The sequence below is a fragment of the Carlito syrichta genome, unplaced genomic scaffold, assembly GCF_000164805.1.
Source record: "Carlito syrichta isolate Samal-C Ts95f unplaced genomic scaffold, Tarsius_syrichta-2.0.1 Scaffold304011, whole genome shotgun sequence".
Lineage (NCBI taxonomy): Eukaryota > Metazoa > Chordata > Mammalia > Primates > Tarsiidae > Carlito > Carlito syrichta.
The window spans coordinates 116435-121670 of record NW_007248107.1 but is presented as its reverse complement, the minus strand read 5'-3'; the positions used below and the strand labels follow the sequence as shown (position 1 = coordinate 121670).

General features: G+C 41.8%; 1 protein-coding gene across 1 annotated transcript in view; it reads left to right on the top strand.

Annotated features, from left to right (window-relative positions):
• The first annotated feature begins 4570 nt into the window (after positions 1 to 4570).
• CFAP161 (cilia and flagella associated protein 161) overlaps positions 4571 to 5236 on the top strand; it is a 16225-nt gene continuing 15559 nt past the window's right edge. Inside the window, exon 1 of the mRNA XM_008059372.2 lies at positions 4571 to 4596. The gene's annotated coding sequence lies outside the window, so the exon portion shown is untranslated. The remainder of the gene's footprint in view (positions 4597 to 5236) is intronic.

The window sequence follows — 5236 nt, the reverse complement described above, 5'->3', positions numbered from 1 at the left end:
CCTTCTGCCTCAGCCTTCCAAGTAGCTGGAACTACAGGTGCACACTACCATGCCCAGCTAATTTTTGATTTATTGTAGAGACGAGGTCTCACCTAGTTGCCCAGATGGGTCTCGAACCTGCAGCCTCAGGCAATCTACTCACCTTAGCTTCCCAAAGTGCTGGGATTACAGGCTGAGCCACCGAGCCTGGCATGGGCTTCATTTTTAATATTGTCTTGTCCTTTCTTAAAACAAGTTATCCATATGTAAAACACTTATTTCTTTGGAGCACTGTCTCCATAAACTTTTCATAAAGCATCAGTGATTTTACCATTCTTTCACCCAAGCTTCATCATAAATTTGATGTTTGGTCTTGGTTCAATTTTAACAGAATTCATGATACTCTGATAGGGGTTCTTTTTAAATTGATGTCTTATCCTTTTTAATGCCTCAATCTAGATCCCATTCAGACATATTATAACAAGTTAGTACAAGTTTATTTTGGTGTGAAAAATTTTGAACCCCATAAATAGTTTTTTCATAGTATGCATTTTCTATAAACATTTAAAAATGTTTTTTGTAGAGACAGGGCCTCGCTATGTTGTCCAGGGTAGTCTCAAACTCCTAGGCTCAAGGGATCCCCCCACCTTGGCTTCTCAAAGTGCTGGGATTAGAGGTACAAGCCACTGTGCCTGGACTTTTTTTTTTTTTGAGTTGGAGTCTCACTTGGTCGCCCAGACTGGAGTGCAGTGGCCGCTCCCGGCCACCGCAGCCTTGCCTGCTGGGTGCCGGCGATCCTTCAGCCTCAGCCTTCCGAGTAGCCGGAATCACAGGCGCGCGCTACCACGCCCGGCTGATTTTTTGATTTATTGTAGAGATGAGGTCTCGCTGCCCAGGGTGGTCTCGAACTCGCGGACTCAGGCAATCTACTCACCTCAGCCTTCCAAAGGCGCGGGATTACTGGCTGAGCCACCAAGCCCGGCTGCCTGGGCTTTTTAAATGAATTTTGTTGTTGTTGTTTGTCTTTGACAAACTCTTGTTCTGTTGCCCAGGCTGGAGTACAGTAGTGTGATCATAGCTCACTGTAACCTCAAATTCCTGGGCTCAAGTGATTCTCTTGCCTCAGCCTCCCAAAGTGCTGGGATTGCAGGTGTGAGCCACTGTGCCTGGATGTTTTCCGTGAACTTTTGAAGATCCCTCATATTTGTTTCATGTAACTGAATTCTGTCTTGCTTTTGCTTAAAAAGGGGTTTCCCTGCTTTAAAAAGGGAAAATAAAGTTTGAAATAAATTTCTGGTTATTTTATTTTATGTTGAAAAAATTTTTTAAAAGGTGTGGAGTATACAATTCAGGGATAGGTATATAAATGTTCATTATGCTGGTACCCTTGTTGATGAGGTGTGCTCCCACCTCCCCTAGCAGTTTCCCACTACTGCCAATCCCATTCCCTGCCCACCAGCAGTTTCCAACCTCTGCCAATCCCTTTCTTATAGTATTATGATGATTGTTCAAGATCTGAGTGAGAACATATTATACTCAGTTCTTTGTTTCTATGATAGATCACTCAGTATTATAGACTCTAAGTCTATCCAAGTTACTGTGAAGTTCATAATTTTGTCCTTTATGGCTGCATAATATTCCATTGTGTATATATACCACTTTTTTTATCCAATCCTTTTTCAATGGGCAGCACAGCTGGTTCCAAGTTTTTGCTATTGTGAACAATGCTGCAATAAACATATGTGTGCAGGTTTCTTTTTCATAGAGTGATTTGACTTCCTCCTGGTATATTCCCAGAAGGGGGATTGTGGGGTCATATGGAAGGTTGATTTTTAGGTCTTTCAGGAATTGCCAAACTGTTTTCTACAGAGGAATTTCTGGAAATTTTAAAAGAGACTATCCTTCTTTACCCTAAATATCAACTACAGGGTCTCTCTGTTTTTTGAGATCTAGAAGAGATGGCTTAAAGTCCCCACTTCATGCTGCTTGGAAATCCAAAGTCCTCCCCAAGATATCTGTGAGTTCCCAGGAGGGTCTTGTTCTCCTGGTCACTCCTGCTTCTGGGCTCCGCTGTGTCTGCAGAATGTATCATTCCAGATTGTTTTTTCCTTTCTTAGGTGGGGTTGTTGTAGTCTTTTTAGACTCTGCTGCCAAACTCTGCCCCAGGTACACCTAGCATTTCTTTTTTTATTTTTATTTTTGAGTTGAGGGTCTCACTAGGTCTTACAGGCTGGAGTGCAGTGGCACGCTCATGCAGCCTTGACCTGCTAGGCTCAGTCTTCAGTCTCCCTTCATTCAAGCGAATCACTTGAAAGTCAGGTGTGGTAGCTCAAGCACCTGACTCCAACACACACAAAAAAACAAAAACAAGAGCCAGGCTCGGTGGCTCAGCCTGTAATCCCACACCTTTGGGAGGCTGAGGTGAGTGGATTGCCTGAGCCTGCGGGTTCAAGACTCACCTGGGCAGCGAGACCTCATCTCTACAATAAATCAAAAAATCAGCCGGGCGTGGTAGCGCATGCCTGTAATTCCAGCTACTTGGAAGGCTGAGGTGGAAGGATCATTGGAGCCCAGCAGGTTGAGGCTGCGGTGGCCGGGAGTGGCTACTGCATTCCAATCTGGGTGACAGAGTGAGACTCCAACTCAAAAACAAACAAACAAAAAGCAAAAACAAAACAAAACAACTTGAAGATAAATCAATAGAAATCTATTGAACAGTGAGAAAAAAGAATGAAGAAAAATAGCATCTCAGAGAAATGTAGGGTATCAGTAAGTGCTCTCACATGCATGTAAGGGGACTCTCATAATGACAGGAAATGGCCAGGTACAGTGGCATCACACCTGTAATCTCAGCACTTTGGGAGGCTGAAGCTGGAGGATTGCTTGGGGCCAGCTTGGGCAACATAATGATAATCTGTCTTTACCAAAAGTAAATTTAAAAAATCAGCCAGACATGGTAGTTACACACCTGTGTTCCCAGCTACTCGGGAGGCTGAGGTGGGTTAATTGCTTGAGTTGGAGATTACAGTGAGCTATGATTGCACCACTGAACTCCATCCTAGGCAACAAAATGAGATACTGCCACAAAAAAAAGAGGTACAAAAGATTAGAAAAAATGTACAAAAAAGGCCGAAGACTTCCAAATTTCATAAAAAGAACATTAATTTACATTTCCAGGAAGCTCAAGTAGGATAAAAGCAGAGATCAGAATCCAGACACATCATAATCAAAATGTTGAAAGACAAGGACAAAAAGAACATCTTGAAAACAGCAAGAGTATGTACAAAGGAACTCCAGTAAGATCATGGTTGACTTTTAGTCAGAAACAATGGAGGCCAGAGGCAGTAGGATGGCTTGTTTAAATATTAAGGGGAAAAAAAACTGTCAACCAAGACTCATATATCCAGAAAAGCTATTTTACAAAAAATGAGGGTGATTTAGGCACAGTGGTGCACACCTGTTGTCTCAGTTACTCAGGAGGCTGAGGTGGGAGGATCACTTGAGTTCAGGAATTCAAGGCCAGCCCAGGCAACATAGGAAGACTCTGTCTCTAAAAAATTAAAAATAAGCATGTAAATTTTAAAAATGAAGATGCAATAAGCAAGTAAGCAAGAACTGAGAGAATGTATTGCTAGCAGAACTGATTTACAAGAAATACCACTTGAAAATAAGTGACACCAGGCAGTAATTTGGTCTATATGAAAATCAGAGAGCACCAGCAAAGATAATTAAGTATGTAATTACAAAGGAGTATAATTGCATATTTCTTCTCCTGATTGATTTTAAAAGCAATCGCATAAAACATTATACATATAATTGTGTCATTGGGGCTATAATAGGCAAAAATGTAATATATTTGTCAATAGTAGCACAAAAGAGAATCAGTGTAAGGACTTCCTGAATTACTGAATCATTAGATGCTCATTAAAAATGTGGACACCATAGCTGCCTTGTCTTATTACTGATTTCATGAGAAATGTGAAAACACTTAAAAGGAAAAAGTATGACTGAAGTTAGAAATCTGGGTTGGATCCTCGCTTTGAGCCACTTGTAGCAGTTGCTTAATTAGCTAACTAACTTAGTTAACTAACTTAACTTAGTTAAGCTGTTGGCTTCTCGGAGTCTCAGTTTCTTAATTTATCTAATGCAGTTAGTGCAATATCTGACCTAACTGCTGTGTCCTATTTATGTCTTTGAAGTGGCCTGGCATGTGGGGATGTATTGACAGAGCTGGTGGGTTCCCAGGCATGTGAGAATGTCCCGCTTGTACTTCACGCTTCAGCCTGCCATTTCATGTCCTTCTGAGTCCTGCTCCCAAGCAGCCCCCTCCCCCACCACCCAAGGGCCATCCAATTTTCATTCTCACAGTTCCCCCACGGTAGAAATGATCCTTTCCTAAGCTCCTATGATCCTTCATCAGCCCTTCGTTAACTGACTTATTACAGGTCTTCCTAAAGTAATTTGTTTTCATGAACTGTCTTCTCTTTCAGACTGGGTCTGCCGAAGGGAGGGAAGAAGGCTCCTGTGTCTTCCATTTCTGTCCTGTCTTTGCAGACACTAAATACAGGTGAATGACTGAATGCATTCAATCAACATCAAGTCTCAGATAGTCCTACAGTAACTATTTCTCCCTCCTGCCCATAAAATAATATTTTGTTTCAAAGATGTTGGCTAGGGCATATTCTGGTTTTATCAAGAGTTCTTGGCTGGAAGTGGTGTCTCACACCTGTAATCCCAGCACTTTGGGAGGCCAAGGTGGGATGATAGCTTGAGCCCAGGAGTTCAAGACCAGCCTAGGCAACATAGCGAGACCCCATCTCTACAAAAGTAAAAATAAAAATATTAGCAGGTGTGGTTGCACATACCTGTAATCCCAGCTACTAAGGAAGCTGAAGTGGAAGGACCACCTGAAACCAGGAGGTAGAGACCAGTGAGCATTGATCGTGACACTGCCCTCTAGCCTGGGTGACAGTGAGACGCCCCAACTAAAAAAAAAAAAGGCATTCTTGCAAATCACAGGTTTGTACTTCCACTTCGAGATTGAGGGAGGGAAGAGGAATTCTGTAAAGTCCGTGAAAAATATTAACTGTCTAAAAAACGTATAAACAGATGTATTAACATGGTATTTTTCTTACTTTTGAGGCCCTGAATTTTTTAGTTCCTCCTTCTCCTTCTTTCTATGTTATTTTGATTTCCAAATTTCTTTTCTTTTCTTTTTTTTTTTTTTGAGTTGGAGTCTCACTCTGTCGCCCAGACT